This window comes from Salarias fasciatus, chromosome 2, assembly GCF_902148845.1.
Source record: "Salarias fasciatus chromosome 2, fSalaFa1.1, whole genome shotgun sequence".
NCBI classification, from domain to species: Eukaryota; Metazoa; Chordata; class Actinopteri; order Blenniiformes; family Blenniidae; genus Salarias; species Salarias fasciatus.
In genome coordinates, this window is record NC_043746.1 from 9,302,158 (window position 1) to 9,321,869 (window position 19,712).

Consider the following 19,712-nt stretch of genomic DNA (forward strand, 5'->3'; position numbering starts at 1 on the left):
GCGAGAGAAACTTCTTTAAAGAATAAACGTCTTCGTACGCCGCCGACAATCCCAGTAAAGAGACGGGATTAATCACAGCATTCAGCTGACACAATGAAGACCAGTCACATAAATAAACATTGTTGTTACATGACTGCTCTTATAAATGACCACGCTCCACTGTATATTTCACGCAGAAAGGAAGAAGATGTTTAGAGAATTAAAGACTCGGCAGGGGGGAACCGAGGTAAGGAAAATGCACAGCAGAAGCAGAAGATTCATAAAAACTGCAAGGTGGCCAAGGTATGGGGTGTGTATTTCATTTCTTTTTGAATTTGCAGAGCTGTGTGTTGGGATTCGTCTAGCGGTCGCGTGTGTTGTTGTTGCCTTGCGGCTCGTAAGGTCACACAGGCTCAGTAACATTTCACTGCAGGGCAAATGATGGCGTTGCTTTGTCGCTGCGTTGCTTCCCTCAGACCCCGCAGCCTTACAAAAATAACAATGGTGCTGCAAAATCAATCTTTTTTTTAATATCTTTTTCTCTTCCTCTGACCTTATTAAAACCGGCACACAGAAGCATCAAAGCGGTGGATATTACACATCTCCTGCTCAACAACGATGTGAAAACTTCTTAAAGTCGAACACGATTCTTTACTCATCACCTGTAAACATGTGAAACAAGTCTCGTTTATTGGAATTAAATTAGAAAATGATGGCTTTCAAAACACTTTAATGCTTCACAGCAAGTATCGTCCAGGTCTGAATGGGTTTAATTGTGGAGTTTACATGTTCTGCCTGTGCGTGCCAGTCTCCTCCAGATATCCTGAGAAGTGAAAGTAAATAATCTTAAATATACATTTTTAGAAATGAATAGTTGTGCCAGTTACAGACTACGTATAATGACTTAATAGAAGAAAAGCTTTAGAATTCTTCTTTTTATTCCATAAGGACTCCAACTTGCTGTGATAAAAATATCTAAATGTGAACATTTGAAATTCAATCAGTCAAGCATGTGATTATCTGAAACACTGAGAACTCTGCGGCCTAATTATCCCTCGAGTTTGGACGAACCCCACAAGAAAGGCCAGGATTCAAGCTGAGGAACAGAAATCGCACCTTGTCACTTGACGCTTTGAGTGACTGAACTTGGACGGTCTCTGGAGAAGCGCACCATCAGTAAGACAAAGTACACGGTCGTGGAGCCTAATCTCAGGGTTAAAGTACAGCTGACTGCTGCACTGACACGTCTTTGAAGACACAGACCAGACAAAGTGATAATAAAAGACTCTGTCACGTCGCCATTTCATCTGGGAAGGAACTATAGCTGCTCCATTTAACATGCCAAGGTTATCTTGTGACAGGAGACGAGCCTGAAAAATAAAAAAAAAATACAACATGCCCGTGACAAACACAATGCAGCTTATCCCAAAAATGTGTCATCTCTTAAGTACAATGAAGCCATTAAGCATGAAGCATGAAGAGATGAAAATAACAAGTGCGACGACAAGAGTGACCCAGCTGTGTTTCTCTGCAGCGGAGAGCGGAGGGGAAAAAAGGGTTTGGAGCAGCAGAAGGAAAGAAAAAACATAAAATGAAGGAGCGAGTGAGGAGAAGTGAGGGATGAAAGCTGGAGGAATATGTAAGAAATTCACAGGCGGCGGCGCCTTTGTTGCTGTTCCCTCCCGATTGCATGTATGTCAAAGAGCTTTGCTTGACCCTTTTCTCACACGCAGGACCGCAGTTTGCACCTTCAAACAATTTCTTGGTGATTTCTCAACTTCATTTCACTGATTGTGGTAAATGTTTCATAGTCTATCGGAGGGGGGTATGCCCACAAGGAGGCTCTCCTCATGAAATATTTATCCCGACAGATGTCTAGGTCTGCTTCTCCTGCCATGTAATGCTCATTTTAGCCAACAGAGAACTGATTATGAAGCTATCTATACTCATTTCTTCTTCATATGCTGCTTTGCACCAGATTGCATTTGAACAAAGTGACGGCCGACATGGCAGCGAGTCATTGACACCAGTTACCCAGCCTCCACAGCGCGTTGCAAAATCATAAATTTCACTGGGATTATGCATCTAAATAAGGTCCTGTTAAAGGTATTTCTATCCACATTTTCTGCTGAAGATAAAAAAAAAAAATTTACTGAACACTGATACACACACACGGTGCAAATCACTGCACCGTGTTTTTATTTCACAGTATTTCACTGTCCTAACATTTTTGGAAACAGTTTTGTTTTTTGCATTTTGGAGAATAGAACTGAGAGGCAGTTAAAACCACATCAAACATAATTTATCTTATCTCCACAAATAATTCTCAAACTCATTGAAACTTGTCAACACTGAATGTTGTGTTGATAATTACAGGAGGAAGTCAAAAAGTCTTGATAACGGACGGACCAATCAGGCCTCGGCTCTGTAATCTCCTCCCACAGAGGACTTCTGTCAGACCTCAGACTAAATACATCATACATAACAATTGGATGAAACGTCTCTGATGTTTTTCTTCCTCTTTGGATTCATTTTTATTCACCAGAAACTTGTTTTTGTTTGATCCTCGGATGATTGTGTTCGGCTTCTACTGCACAAATTTAATCCCACGTCTCCGGGACCAAATTGACAGGGGGAAATTTTCTAGGAGGTCGTTTGAATTATGATCTTCACCCTCATTGTTTCTGCATCTTCTCTCAGGGTTTCTGTGAAGCGTTATCGCCATCCACTATATTCGGGACCACACCTCCCTGTACTGAAAAACACACACGCTGTGTTCAGGGCCTCATGATGCATGAGGGGTTTTATTTTAGGAACAGAAGAGCCACAATTATGAATGTTACAGAGCATCGCGCGCACTGCAGGACTCCAAACAGTTGATTGATAGTTGACATATAACCACTGAAAGCATGCACGCTCACAGCAGAGAGCAACCATTCGCCAATAAATACTTTAAAAATAAGCAGGTGAAAGTTTGTTCATATTCTTCACTTAATCTGCAAATAATGTTCACCGAGAAGACCCGACATATCCTTTTGCTTACTGCCTGTAATTAGTCAAGGGAAGCCCTGATTACAAAACTATTAATACTTAAAATGATGTTCCACTGTGTCACTAAAACAGATGATACCACCAACTGTATGGCAACAAGTTTGTTCTACAACCTGTTTGTCGTGGAGTCACAAGTTAACAAATTCAGATTACGTACAATGTTTGGATCTCACGTCATAATGGATGCTGCTCCAGACAACAAAATTCGAGTCAACTGAGGTTTATATCGGCTCTGATTCACAGGTACCTTCAGTTGAGGAGCCATGATGCATCTCGTCACTTCCTAAACTGCATATGTGCATAAAGATACTTGCATTTTATTAATTGCAGTTCAAGCGACACCAACTCCAGCATCAACACCAACACCTGCACTGTGTGTGTGTGTGTGTGTGTGTGTGTGTGTGTGTGTGTGTGTGTGTGTGTGTGTGTGTGTGTGTGTTTTATAAGCTGGTGAGTCAGCACATCTCTTCAGAATAAACGTCCTTCAGTCGTCTGCAAATGTCACCCTACACAAAAAAGATGAGGCACTTCTTAAGCTCCTAATGACAAAAAGCTTCTCAAGTTATTTAATAGTTTCGGTAATTTCGTCCTTCTCTGGTGTTTAAACTTTTAATCCTCAGAAAATGCACAGAATGCTTCAAAGAGCTAAAAGTAAGGCGTTCGTTTTGAGGTTTTCGCTGAGCAGGAGGTTAAAACAGCCCCAACTGCAGCTGCTGTAGGTTTTATTGGAACCAGTTGTTAGTGGCGTGCACAGCGCCCCGAGGTATGCCGCGCACGCCCACACCGCAGCTCCGACAGCCGGTTTGGAGGGAAAATGACTGCATGGCAGTGAATTCTCACAGGTTAACCTTCAATCCAGGAGTGCAACCAAAAGCCGTCAATATATCACAATTAAAATCATTTCAACTCGTCTTTACAAAGCACTGCCTAACGCATAATGCAATCTGCCATTGTTGGTTACCGTCGGCTGCGTGGGTTACTGAAGATTGTAAGTATTACACAGTGTGACCTTAAAGCACAATACAACTTTGATCTGCGCCACATGCTATTCTTTCAATGCCGCTTTCAGAATGAAAGTCATAAATGCAACTTTTCTTTGTGACACCGTCACACTGAGGACAAATTCATCTCAGGGCTGAAAAGAATGACCTCCAGTCCGCACTTCTCAGTTTTAATTGGTATCACACTGAAATTATGTTGAAAAATATGCTTCTGCTCAGACATGAACTGTACATTTCATCTTTGTTTGCTGATTTATTAGTAGAGGTACTTTAACCTAACTGAGACTAATAGCTGCGTTGCCGCTGATACAGCTTTCAGTTTGACTTTGTCATCACGAAATCTCACAGGCAAACGCAGAAACCCTGGTTTTATACGTGTAACGTGCAGGAAAAAGCACATTGCAATGTAATTTCTAACTGTCACAGAACCAGTTTATGTTCACAAACAGGCAACATGGGTAAGTAAATGAAAAATACTGAATCCTTTTTAATCAGATTGCAGAAACACATCACAGAAAGGTTTAGTTAGGAGATCGAAAGTGAAAATTAAGGGCCATGTTTTTATTTACATTTCATACACTGTCCCAACCTTTTTGGAAATGGTTGTATTTTGCGATTAGGCCAACAGACTTCAACAATTTAAAGTGGGAGTCAGTTAAAACCACATCAAACAAAATTTATCTTATCTCCACAAATAATTCTCAAACTCATTGAAACTTGTCAACACTGAATGTTGTGTTGATAATTACAGGAGGAAGTCAACAAGTCTTGATAACGGACTGACCAATCAGGCCTCGGCTCTGTAATCTCCTCCCACAGAGGACTTCTGTCAGACCTCAGACTAAATACATCATACATAACAATTGGATGAAACGTCTCTGATGTTTTTCTTCCTCTTTGGATTCATTTTTATTCACCAGAATCTTGTTTTTGTTTGATCCTCGGATGATTGTGTTCGGCTTCTATTGCACAAATTTAATCCCACGTCTCCGGGACCAAATTGACAGGGAGAAATTTTCTCATAGCCAGCAGGTCGTTTGAATTATGATCTTGTGGCAGAAAGTCTCGGAAAGGTTTCGCCCTCATTGTTTCTGTGCGCAGTCTGCATCTTCTCTCAGGGTTTCTGAGGGGTTTTTCCGACATAATTTGATTTTCTCCCTCAGTCCAAAGACCTGTCATGTTCAATCCATACTGCGAGGGATTTCAATGGTGGAGCTGGTAGCATGACACGTTACTTTAACATCGCGTTATTAATCAGAGCTGGTTGTAATAAACACACCTCGATGGACGGTGATCACTATCAATCAATGCCACCAGGTAGCAGTCTTTATTCTCAGATTGGCCTTTTCTGTTCGGCCGAGCTGAAAGCGCTGTTTAACACTCGCTGTAATGCAGACAGAGTCGGCATCACGGCTTGCACGGGTGTCGGGCTGCCTCGGAGATAGCGTTAGGTTAGAGTCTTGCTGATTGGAATTGATTTTGCCTTTTCGGTTTTCCAATTTTGTGTGTTTCTGTTGATTAAAATTCATACACATCTGATGATGAAGTGAACGGGAGTGGAGCGGCGGGCTAAATGCACCTTCTCTGTTGTCTGCAAGCTCATCATGTATTAATTATGATGCAGTGCTATTAACTCGGCCTGTGTTTTTGGAAACAAGGCGTGATTAATAATGCATGTTGTAATGACTGAGTAAACTGAGGTAATAAGTAACCGCGCTTTTAATAAGCCTTGGAAGTTTCTTCCCGCTGTATATAAACTATATGTGCTTTAATGGTTTTCCAGAATGAGGGGGCGGGCCTTGCCTGGGGTGCACCACAGGGCCTCAGGGGTGAGAAACACCCGCAGGAACAAACACAGCAATGAACACTATGAAAATGAATACATAGATAAATGGAAGGTAAAATTATTGATTAACTTATATAACTTATTTTTATGACTGTTTTTTTTTGCGAGGAGATTAATCAAAATGATTTAAAAAATAAGCTGGATGGATGCAGGGATGGCATTCACAACAGTTATGAGAGTTGCAGATGTTCCATAAAGGTCTACTGTTTACTGTCTACTGATATTTCAAATTAAAAGAATCAAACTAGAAGAATCAAACTTTTATTGCACATGGATCCCACCAGCCATTAATAATGATGCTCATCCATCTTTACACCACTTGACCCTGCTCATGGTTGCAGGGCACTGGAGCCGATTCCAGAGCTAACTACGGTCAGAGGCAGGATACTACCAGCAGTCCACCATGGGGGAAACTCTGGCCCTGGCTCTGACAATAAGCAGTTACTAATTAACCAGATGTGTGTTTTTTGGGACCGTGAGAGGAGGAGCTGAAATGTGTGCAGAGAGAGTACCAGCTTCACCTCTGTGCAGTTCACAGTACCGTCTTACAATGCAAAAAGAATCAGGGAGTGCAGAATCCAGCCAAAAAAAATGCACGTACAGCTTGAGATTCAGAGTCAGGGAGGGAGGAGGGAGGGGGGAGTGGGGGCTCGTCTTATCAAAAAGTTTTTGATAGGTAGATTTTGCAATTTGGTTTAATCCCTAAATCAATTTTACATTTGCCATTTCATTCTAGGCAGTGGACATCTACGCAGTGGGCCAAATCAATTAGAGCTGCAAGACAACAGGGACGAGGAGCTGAAGGAATATCACTGACACCGGTCTGCTCATTGCTAGGCTTACAGTATGTTCTTCCTCTGACCTTCCTCTCTGCACGGCACTGAAATGCAAATTTGTTAAAGGCGGAGTGGACAGGAATGTTGAGCAGCAGAGGCCCAGAGTTCAAATACAGCTATGATAGCCAGGGGTGTGAGTGGGAGAAAGTAATACTGTTGTCAGTGCTGGTGCTAATAGTGTGAAAACAATGTGTATCTGCTGCTGGATTCAAGGAACGCGTTTCATTCAAGCACGCAGGAGAAACCAGCGTAACAAACGGTGATTAGTAAGTGATTACAGCGTTTCCCCCATTGTAGAATAAAATAATGAGGTGGAATATTTTTAAACTGACAACAACTCCTGTTATATAAGACTTACATAAATCTGAAAATATATCACCGAGCCTTCAATCAGAAGAATATGATGTGTTGTGAAACCTGTCGGGAGACTGGTGTGAGTGTGCTATATTAAACCTACTGAAATAAAGTACTGCCTCTGTTAGTGCTCATGTTTTTGTGCGTGCATGTGCTTGTGTGTGTGTGTGTGTGTGTGTGTGTGTGTGTGTGTGTGTGTGTGTGTGTGTGTGTGTGTGCAAAATAAGAGAGGATCCGTGAGCACGTATGACATGAAGCTGTTTTTCTGGCTGACTGATGAAAACTGCAATTATGCACCAAATTGCATTATCTCATGCAGTGATTAACCATTCTGAAAATAATTACAGACTGCAGCAACTTTTCACCGGGGAAAATGGAATTCCACATCAGCGTACGTCAGGCGCTACCTTTCATCGGCGGCGTGTCACGGGCAGATCGAACTCTGCCTCAAACGAGTGGAAATGAAATGGCAGGCAGATGACTGGTCAGAGCGCATCACCGACGACTGATTTCTCTGATTTCAAGCCGCTATCTAAATCTCGACGCTGTCAGAGGCGAAGCGGGAACAACTGTCGGAACAAATGTGTCATCAAAAATCATTTCGATGGTTTATCGCCCATCGCGGTGTGACGCAGGACCATTGTGAGAGGCTGCAGGATGCGTTTGCCGTGGTCCATTTGCGGTGAGTTAGTGTCAATTGTATATCATGTCCTCTACCTGGAGGTTGTAAATGCATAAGCAATGGGCTGCGATGGTTCTGTAACCAGCACGAGACATCATGGCTGTTCGCAGTCCTGCCGTTTACAGTAATGTGCCAGGTTATTGTGAATAAATGACAGGCCTTGGGTATTTGAAGCCGTTGAGGGATGGGAACGCCGAAGACTGATCGGAATCTCACAAATATGAGCAGCACACACAGCATTTTCCTCTTTTTTTTATTCTCGGCGTCTAACAAACAACTCATGCATTTGATTGTAATGCGCTGGCCTAACAAAGCTGAAACTGGAATTTATTTTCTTTTCCATTATCTGCCTCTTGATAACAACAAGGTAAATTATTTGGTGATTATGGTGGATGGGGAAGCCAATCAGTACCCAAATGAAAACTGGATGGAACAAATATAAATTGAATATGGAGGATGTGTCTCCAGGGGGAGAGGCAGGCAGTAGATAGACGCCCCGGTCAGAATCTCAGCATGCTAAATAACTTTTCCATTTGTCTAATTCTCGCCGACTCGGCCTCCCGGTGGACGGCGCCGGCCAATTCAGCTGACAGTATAAACAGCAAAGGTTAAAGCTGCAGCCAGACCCGGTGAACTGAAATACCTGGGGAGAATTTTCATTAAAAAGCAAGAGAAAACAAATGACTTCGCATGGGCTGTCGTCGTGGCGGAAATTCCCCCCACAAAGCTTTTATCACGATGCTCCGCTGACTTTGATAGATTTTTCATTCCACATACCTTTAACCGACTGACGCACGCCCGCAGTACCCGCACAAACACACACAGTCATGCAAAAAACACACAAGATTACAGAAAACACAGGAAAGGCATGAATTCAGTGCCTTCAGGGAGGTGGAGAAGAATGAATCCAGGCACCCTTGCTCACCGGCAAAAAAAAAAAAAAAAAAAAAAAAGTACACCTTTAAAATGGAATTTTCACCGTCGCTCAGAGAGCCGTGTTCCCCTGTGAGCAGCGCTGTCTGCCCCAGATTAGAGCTTTTTACCATCAGGTAAGGATCTTGGAGGACTCCTCTCGCACTGCGCGGCGATGTGATCAGTTTTCTTGGATGAAATCCTCCCTTTCACCCATTCTTCTGAACCCCTCCAGAGGGGCTGGCATGCCATAACTCACACAGGCACCCATGCTTTGCAGCCAAGCCCCGCAGCTTCCTTGGAGGAGATTAAAGAAGAAAATTCTGAATGCATGGGGAAACATTTGCCACTCTGAACACTGTTCTTCACTGTCAGATGAGAACATATATGCATAGGTCGCAGACGCGTGCGCACACACACGGCGCCGAGCCGCATGCCCTGTTTATTGTGCTGCTTTCTGCAGCGGCGGCGACTGAGTCTGCAAATCTGTGTTTTTCATGAAAACCATACAGAAGTAAATCTATAATCCATCTACTCCTCCTGTATGAATACACTTCTTCCCATCAGCTGCCACTGTGCAGACATGGGTCTGCTAAATTAAATCTAGCCTGTTGAGAATAAAGCTATTTTTACCAGCATCATGAGACTGAGAGTCAATCCGAGCTGGAGCTGCCTATAAAGAGGAGAGGCAATCTTGGTTCTGAATGGGTCTGAACGCTCAATCAGCAATACACTGTGCTCCAAAGGAAATAAGGCAACCACTTCAATCCCGACATTGATTTCTTTCTCTTTCCTCCCCTCGCATTGTCTTCATAATCACAGCCGGCCACATAACTCTGCATTATACTCACGGAGCAGAGTGTCTATGATTGTTTTGCAGAGATGGAACATGGGTACTTTCTCCGTACTTGTATTTCCCTCATGAAATGCACATCCTGGTGGCATGGACCCTGCTTAGTTTCAGCCTTAAAGGCTCTAATGAGCGGACAGTGTTTAGCACTGCAACTGCAAAACCAATGTAATATTGCAACAAACCACAAGAGGGGGAGGCACCACCTGTTTTATTCCCAATAGCTGAACATCAAAGCAAGCTTTGGATGACAAGCTTAATTTAAAATGCGCTGCAAGAATGGCTCTCGTGCTGTGTCATCCTGTTTGGAGAGAATTTGCAGCACGGATCAAAAAAAGGATGTCCCGGACAAATTACATGCAGGAACACCTGAGAACAGAGACACAAATCAACTCAAGCCTGAACCAGCCTGTTTTTATAACCGCCATAAACCCCTGGGGCTGCCTGTGATATGCTCCACTGACTGCAATCCATTATATAAATATGCTCAAATTTTACATGCATGCCTACTATCTGCCCGAATCTCTCCTTTGCAGCAGTAATTTAGATTTGTATCATGAGCTGAGAAGTAGAGGCTGGACAGTGATGTGCAGTGTTATCTGTTGACCAGTAGGTGGAAATACATGCATATTAAGTGACTGAGTCAGTGCCAAAGAGCTTTTACTGCAGTGCCAACTGAAGAGAGACCCTTTTAAGTTTAAAGGCAAGCAGAAGCTATGTTTTGTTTTTTATTATTTTATTGTTTGTTTTTCAAATGACAAACAGCATTGATCACTCTAAGTGTTCTGTGCTCTGTTTGATAATCAGTCTGCAAGAAGCACTTTAATATTAATGCAAAGATGAAATCTTAATGTCCCTAAAATAATGTAAAATACCGATGCTGGTTCAGAGGGAGCAGTTTCAGCATATTTGTGTTTGTCGGGAAAAAAAAAAAACATGAATTGTAACGCTTGACAAAACAACCTCATGTGGACTTCATGAGCAGATTGAGTTTGTGTGGTTGCCATGGCGACGTGGAGCCAGATAGTGTGCTGTTGTTAACCGCCTGGTTTTCAAATAGTCTAAATTGAATCAAACCAAGAAAACATGTTTGGGATAAATATATCAATTTAGGAAGTGGATAATTTAGAATAACTGGATGTTTCCTTTTTTTTTTTTTTTAAGGACACAGCACAACACAAGCAATCTGGAAATTCATAAATTCATGCCGTGATGGGAGAACATCACTTGGTCTAAACACGGTTAGCTCTGTCATATTTTTGTAGCAGGAGTGTGACGCCGGTTCACCCAATGTGACTCTTTTCAGTCTGCTGAGCAGTTTATCTTGTGGAGTTCTCCCCGTGCATGCAGGGCTTTCCAGGTTCACCGCTTTACTTCCACAATTCAAAGGCATGTTGGGTTAGTTGGTGTGTCAAGCGAGACTTTTACCCATTGTTAGGTAAACTCCAGCCTTCAGACACTCCACAACCAGGATTTGTGCGTAAGGAGAGTTCATAATGGATGGATGGATTATTAAGAAGTTCTTAAAATTCAAACTCCAGGTTGCACTGGGGGCTTTTCTTTATTGAATTTGCATGTTCTCAATGTGCTTTTGTGGGTGTTCCAGGTCTCACACGGTTCAAAGCATATACCAGGGCTCATTCAGTGACTCTGAATTTGGAAGTGTGTCCCTGTGTCTCTGTGTTCGTCCTGTGATGGACCGATTCCCGCTCAAGCAACCTGGCTCCAGCTGAATGAAGTGATATTGAAGAAGGAAAAGAGGGCGGCATAAATTAACAAACATGTTTCCATTTTTTAAAATGGAAACTCTTTATAATGTTATATTAAAGATTACATGTTGTACAAACTGGCTTCATGCATAACCTCATTGAATTTCAGAACAAATGAAGGCAGTGACAGGCGTATCTCTCCTGGTTATCCACGCAATTGCTGTGATCACATCCTGGCGTTGACATGACATTTATTGACCCGTAAAGTCAACTGAAAATAACTGAAGCTGTAAAGCCAAAAGGCCACAAGGAGGGAACATCGAAATGCAGCTTAAGTGAAAAACAGGAAAAAATACACAGGTTTACCTTCAAAACATCAAATCCAACCTTGAGTAAAGAATCGTGTTAAACTTGTTTTTCTATGTTTACCTCTCTTATAAATAGCACATTCCTTTCTCACCGCTTCAGGTGTGCAGAAGCACTTTAAACTGTTTAGTCACAGGTTCACACACACTCACACACCATTGTTCGTTTCAGGGTTCAGCATCTTGCTCAACAACGCTTTGACATATGCACAGGGCGAAACAAAGAGGGAATTGAGACAACCTGCTCTAACAACTGAGCCTGGTGTCTGACAGGGTGTCAGCTGTGTAAACTGAGGCCTCCGGTTCAACGCTGAGAGTTTTCCAGCTCTGTTTTGAACAATTACGAGGAGCATCCAGCACCCCTGTTGCTCGCTGCTCGGCAAATACATACATTGTTGATATCTGGCTGAACTGATGGGTGGACGTCGGCGTCTGAAGTCGGCGGGAGGCGAGACATGATCTGGAGTTACACTGTGTTTGACGTGTTCATCTCTGATTCTAAATAATGCTGATGTACCGGAAGGGTTCATAATGACGGTGAGATTCAAGAGTGGTATATGTTAGCTTGTGACTTCAGGACGGTATATTTAAAAACTAATCAAACAAAAACCCCTTGACCACTTGCTTCATCTGCATCAGCACCTATTGAAATTATTCATTAAATTTTACAGCTCGTGGGGAAAAAAATAAAATAAATAAATAAATAAAAAAAAACTGCACAAGCCCTAGCTGATTGGAATGACTGCGTTGGAGCCAGTGTATTACTCATAAATATAGCAATAAAGTATAGATCAACAAAGGGGCGGGGTGGGTGGGTGGGGGGCATGCCACAGAGTTATTTGCAGACCTGCAGGGACGTGCGCTGCATACTGATCCGCTGGAAGCCCACAGACACAGTACCAGTCCTCAGATGCGACTGAGAGGCGAGCGCTGCTGTTGTGTCGATGGCGAGCACTAATTCAAAAAGCCCCCCGAGGGCCTGAGTGACCCATAAGGCATACAGATTGTGTGTGACACAATTCAAAGGTGAAAATAAGCTGTCTGACTATTGTTTATTTTTAGAAAATCTGACTGATGCGCGCATATATTTTCTGAACATTATCATTAAAAGAGCTGCTCCGCATGCACGGCACGGCGGCATTTTGTACTCACCAATAACACTTTGATGACTGTCAGAGAGAAAGCATTAGTGCCCTCGGTGAAGCCTCAAGAACGGAGTAACTCTGTCGCGAGAAACTGAAAATGACATGAAAAGTGTAGTGGAGATTTTTAAGTTCAGCAGAGCAATTTGGCACTCTGGAAGGCAGCGCAACAAAAGGACAGGCTGGCATTTTCTGCTTTTGATGTGCCTGCAAGACGTGTGTTTAACCGAACGTTGCAGTAGAATTCTTCATCTCTAGAATAGTTAGGAAACGTTCAATGAAAACGTCTTGCTATGCTTATGAATGGGAGACAAACGGAGGCTGAAGAAGCTATGTCAAAGGCTGCGATTCCATCTGCGACCTCAGTGACACTGATCAATCCATTCATCGCTCTTCCATTCCGCTTTACAAAACTCCAGGTCACAGGAGCTGGAGCTAATCTCAGATGACTACACGGAAAATGAAAATGAGGCCCTGGTCAGGTCATCTGTGGCATCAGTAGGATGTATCAAGAAGAAAAAATGCAAATGTAGTTTCCGGTAGTTCAGGAAAAACATTCCGATCTCATTTCCGATAGAAACATTTCAAGGATGTTAAGTGATGTTGAATAGTTTAGCAGTGAGGTAGGTTTGTGTTTTCAAGTCCATCCTGTATGTTTATTGTATTTTTTTGTTTGCTTAATTCCAACATTAGTGGTGAAAATAGCAGAGGAAGATGGTGGAGGATCCAGCGCCTTGTGATGAGCTCCAAACTTTGAACCTCGAAGAATAATACACCAGAATTAAGGAAAGCTGAGTATTTATCATGCAGAATGCTATCAAACTGGGAACTGTCTAGGAAATAAGAGGGAACTATCAAATACCTCAAATCTGGAATCTGGAATTAAAAAAAGGCAGCTGGGCTTTTACTTCCTGTCATGTGAACATTTCTAATTTATGGGTCACAATTCCCCAATAATCTACAAAGATGTGACTGAATAATTGCAAAGTTTGTGATATAAATGTATGATATATCTTCAGTATACACTGAAGTCACTATTGTAAAGAGTAGGAATGGCTTTCGCTGTATTGCATATAGTGGTGTAGTGCTAAACAAGCACTCTCCTGCTGAGATGCATCAAGGTCTCTGTAGCTCCAGTCGGGGTTCGGGATCCTTTGTGCAAGCTTGGATTTTCTCTGTGTAATCTAGTTTTCTTCAACAGTCTGAAAAAAAAAATGCATCTGAGGTTCTTTAATGAGTGTAAATTGCCCATGGTTGTTATTTTGAGTGTGTGTGGTCGTCCGTCTCTTTGGGTTTGGCCTTTGATGGACGGCCCGTCCTGGGTGCAGCCTGCCATCAGCACATGGGGTTCATTAAAGGAATGGATGCTTGGATGGATGGATGGATGCATAGTGTGTGTTGTTACTGTGCCTTTGTTTTGGCACATTGGGCATGTATTTCAGCTGGTATGTTGATGCTTGCTGTAGATAAAACTTGATGCCTACATGAGCTGAAGGAAGTCTCTTTGGGAATTCATTTCAGGGCATTTATATCTGTTGTGTTCCAGTTGCTTTCTCTCCTTGGGAAACATTTGGACAGTGAATGCTCGCCACAGACTGCCGTCATATTATTGCTTAATTTGCCCTTTAATGGGGATGACTTCACCTATAAAATTCACTACAGCACACACTGGTAAATTGTCCTTGCACACAAAACATCTTAGTGATTTTGTACATGAATTGGATCTGTTTATTCGAATCAAATTAAGGCTATCATTGTTCTCTGTGGCCTTTACTATCTGTAGCTGGCCACAAAGAATCATTATGTACAAAACAATTTAGAGCTTTAATGCTGGTACAAGGAGGAAAAAAATGTATTTCCGTGTGATTTATTGTTCCTTCTTTTATGTGTCTGACATTTGGTTGTTCGATATCGACAGAGGAGCAGCAGTGGGACTCTCATTACTGGCCTGGTTGCATCCTCTAAATCCAGTGTGTAATATTGAGAACAGTTTGTGCTGCCAAAAAAATGGATTAATATCTTTTGTACAGAAGCGTGTACATGTGTCTCAGACTCCACTGGTGCGTGCACATCTGTGAATATGGGCTGTCTAACCTCGTGAGAAACAAGGTCATCAGTCACTTTGGGGAAATGAAATATGCTCTTTTAAGAGACAAGGGCTCCCGCAGCTCTAGTAAATCTATCCATCCATCCATCCTGAACTCCCACTTTAGCCAAGTCGGAGCGGTGGGCAGCTGGAGTGGTTCCCAGCGTACGCTGGGCAAGTTGGCGGTTCATCACCGGACTGAAGCAAACAGAGAGACAATTACAGATACACACTTCAAGACAATTCAGCTGGCATTTAACACAAATAGCATGTTTTGTATCTGGGGAAAAGCATTTCAGAGCTGAGGATTGAGGTTTTTCACACGAGGAGGAGAGAATTTTATGATCAGGAAGCGCCTGTGGTTTTTTATGAAAGCAGCACTGTCGTTTGGAAATATAAACATGTTTACGGCTGGACTCCAGCATTGTGCTGAGGGATCAATTCGCTCCAAAAGGCCATGTGAACAAGTTGTGATCTATTTTGACTGCAGCCCTTGATGAAAAGGCAAGATTAATCATGGCTTCCTGATTAAATCTCAAGCAGAGAGCATAAGACCACACAAACCTTTGTGCCTACTAGCTGGTTAGTTATGACTCAATATGCTTCATGGTTTTCCTATTTCTGCACAGAGCAACTGAGTGAAACTGAAAATTTGCAATAGAAAAGAGCTTCACTATAATCTGTGGCAGTTTGAACCGTTTTGTGAATGTTCAAATTCTATTTCTCTTAATCACAAGTCATACAGGTATGCTCTTGGACTGCCAGAGGCTTCTATTCCAGCTGGATGTGTCTGGCACATATTTCCTATGAGGAGTCCTGAAAAACCCTCAGTTACATCCCATTTAGTTCACTCTGATTAATAATCAGGAGCCAAAAAGAGAAGCGATACTGGACGGAGATATAGAACAGGCACAGTTAGAAGAGAGAGAGAGAGAGAGAGAAGGTGGAACATGATGAAAATGTGGAGAAAATTATTGAAAGCTTATAATTCTAGATGGATATTAAGTTAGATTAGCATCAGTTATGTTTTTTTTGTTTTTAAGGGTTTGTGTAATTCAGGGAATATATTGTTAATCATCCCCTCTTCAGTAAATGTCTCATGGTGAATTTCTGTGTGGTTGAAGGGTCAAAAGAAAAAAAAAAAGAAGCATTGCTTCAAGATACTTTTGACATGTGTTGCAATGAAAAGAGAGATAAAGATGTGTGTCATCAGCATAACAGAACATATCATGATCATTACTTCACCAACAGGCAGGGTGATTCAGAGAAATACTTCATCACATGACGTGAGGGAACTGATAATAAAACATGATCATTTGACCATTCATGGGACTGCAGAACATGGAAAGATAAGATATAAAGGCTGAGATTTGTCATAAGAGCAGAAAGGGGACGTTGTCAGTGAGGGACAGGACGCCACACAAAATACTGTGAAGCTATAATAAATATTCTTTAAACAAAATCGATTTTACCCCCCAAATGAGAAAGTACGATGCAAGTTCATAATAAATGCTTGAAATGTGTGTGTTGCAGAGACTCGTAATAATAAAGTAAAACCCTCCATCTAGCAACCTTTAACAAATTGCATTTGTTGCCTTTTGGTGTACCGTTGATAAAATTTTTCCCCCTGAAATACATGATATCTAAGGATTTAATCTTTTGCTAGTTGTGAGGCAAGAGATATGTGATTTGTGTTTGCAGTTAACTGTATGAGTTTCATTCTCAATGTGTGAGAAATACCATCTTTGCTTCACTTAGAATCTGTTCATCTGATGTGTTTGGTAATGCAGCTTTGATCACCGTGCAGGGAGACTCATTTTCTCCCGCCTTCGGTAAAAATAAATGAGAAGTGAAGGGAAAATGGAGACAGGAGGAAGTGTCCCTCCCCACACCCAGCAAATCTCTGTCTACACAAATCACTAACATGTAAACATACTCAAGAATGCAGCTATTGTTAAAGAACAGGGAGAACGGTTTCTGTCTCTTTGTTTGCCCGATGACAGACTGACAACCTGTCCAGGGTGAAAAAAGGAGCATAAAAAGAAACAGAAGGATGGTTGTTAATGTAGTATTTAAGCATTTGAACGTTGTAAAATACTGATGTGGAACTGCAGAAAGGAGGAAGGGTTACACAGTGGCCTCCTTCATATCAACACGGTCAGTCAACTCTGCATTTTCTTCAGCCTCCGTGGTTAAAAAAAAAAAAAAGATTTCTGTAATCGGACGAGTTTGCATCGCAATCTCAGAGCACTTCACACTGTTGATCACATCCAATCATTCACACACATTCACACCTCAGTGGCAACCAAGCTGCCATGTAAGGCGCTCGCCCTCTATCGCAGCCGCTGCGATGTTCGGCGTCGTGTTCAAGGACACCTTGACACGTGAACAGGCAGAACGGGGACCTTGAGATTGACTGTCAGAGCTATTGCCAAGCTGAGTCATATGCTTGAAAGACTGTGACTTCATGTCTTCATTTCGTGTTTTCATGTCTTTCTGGGTACATTTTCTCACACTTTTATCGTCTGTTTAACACGTAACATTCAGATATGCCTATAAGGCTTATGCACTGTAAATGCATCCTAATGTGTAAAACAGTGTTTTTTTTCTTTCAGAATTATTTCTGTATTTTCTGACATATATTTTTAGCATGCACTAAAATTCCCAAGTCATCGTTACGTGAAAGAAAGAAACTGTGTTTTCATAGGTTTCATCACCTGAGTATACTCTGCCATTTCACAAGTAAGAGGCTGCTGCTCTTCCTGCAGAAATGAAAAAACTATTGAAGCTTTTATCAATGTGGGATAGTGAAATAAAAGAAAGATCAATGGATGAATCACTGAGGATAATCGACTCTCTGTCTTTTTTGATCTTCAAAGAATGACACAGAGGAGAGGGAAGAAGATGAGCAATGTTGCATCAAGGTTTATGAAGAAAGCCGAACACTAACAATCCCGAGGAAGAAGAGCAGACAAAATACCGTTAGAGAACATTGTACCCAGTGTATGGTTCTGTATTTGACGGTTTCACCAAATCTTCTGATCTATCATGTCTTGTTTTAAGCATTAAAATGATTCATCTCTCACAACTCCAAAGTTTGCAGTTTCAGAATATATCAACACCACTTTCCCTTGTTCTCTGTATCTCTCTCAAGGTTAGCAAGCATCCAAACAACAGTTTAATTCAGGTACTTCAACAGCACCAAAAGCAAGACCGACATCACACAACAACACAAAGACACACAGATTTATGGGAAAATGCTTGACAAAAGACTTTTCTGCATTCCGGCGGACACTTGTGCAGAAATAGCTGCACTGCAGTTTACAAACTCAGAGCCCGGGTCAAGGAAAACACAAACTCATCTGATAAAAGACTGAAACAAATCATGCAAAAAATATTAATCACTTTTCATGTCACTGATCCGAGCCAGAAAACTGTTCCGACTCGGGAGGTTTGTTTGAGATTTGATCGCAGACACGATTGCTTGTAATAATTTGTCTGTTTTTTTTTCCTAGTCACTGACAGATAATGCCACTTTATCCCCAAACCACATGTTAAAACCCTTCGAAAATAGAGGTTAATTAAACATGACCTGTTATTAGGCAAGTGGCTATGTTTTGGTAACTTCTCAATTCTTCTTGCTTTGCCAGCAACGTTAATGGTGAATTAATGACGGCCTCATTATACACGACTACAGTTTAAAAATCCTGAACATTGAGATTAGTGATGCTTCAGGAGGATTCTGAACATTTGTGGTATTGTAACAGTCACAATCACAACGCTTCTTCTTTATGCATGTCATGTCACATAACATAACAGATATGGATATGTATATTTAATGTGTTTGTTTTCTTTTTCCATCTATCAGAGTACTGCTGATTCTTCTTGTTGATGAAGACTTTGGGTTTATTGTCTTTGCTGTAGATCAACACCAGGCAGGATTCACCTCATTTATATTGAATTATGATCACGCCCTGGACAGCTCACAAGTCAATCACAGGTTAAACACAGACAAATGGACACACACTCACGTTCACACTGGTTATCCTCAAATGCAAGGGAAGAACTGGGGGTATGCATCCAGACGGGCAAATCAAGGTTATACCACACAACAACCAGGAGTTCAAATGTAAACTAGAAACTCAACCAGAACAAGTCCAACCCTTGCTGTGGTCACAGTTCACACAGATCATTAATCCCTGTCACCCATTCACACACCAATGGGGCAAATACTCCCAGTCTATCCACTGGGAGCAACTTGGAATTCAGTGTCTTGTTCAAGGGGACTTCAATGTATGGAGGAGGGGGAGATGTGAAATAGGACCACTCTACCGACTGAGTTATAGCCACATGTGATCAGGTGAACTGGTAACTGACAAGGCTGAGGGAGACACATACTTATACACACAGGGATGTAAAGTGGGCTGTAAAGGAGGCGCAGCTCAGGACGATCAGGGATAAATCAAGTCACATGCAGCGTGGAGGAACGACACACCTGATGAAGAGGAGGGACAGAACGTGTGGAGAGGGCAGACGCCCAACACTTACATAAACAATGTCAGCATGAACTTAAACCATGAAAGCAACAATAATCATAAACAACATACTGTACACGCTAGAGGGAAGGGCCTGGTACGTATCAAGGGTTATTTTAACTCATTCAGAATTGTTTGTGACCAAGTCCGTGCTGGACGAAGCCTTGGCCGAGCAGCTCTTCTCTCCCCCTCCCCCAACAGAGAGGCCGGGGCGCTCTATGGCGCTCAGCCTTCAAAACGTGAACCACACGTTTAATGTTTTGAGGTTCATTGCAAAAAATCCCAAACCAGCATGAGAGTTAGCGGTTCAATTTTGTGTTCTTCTGATTAAATATTAATGATACCGAACGGCTCAGAAAAGAAA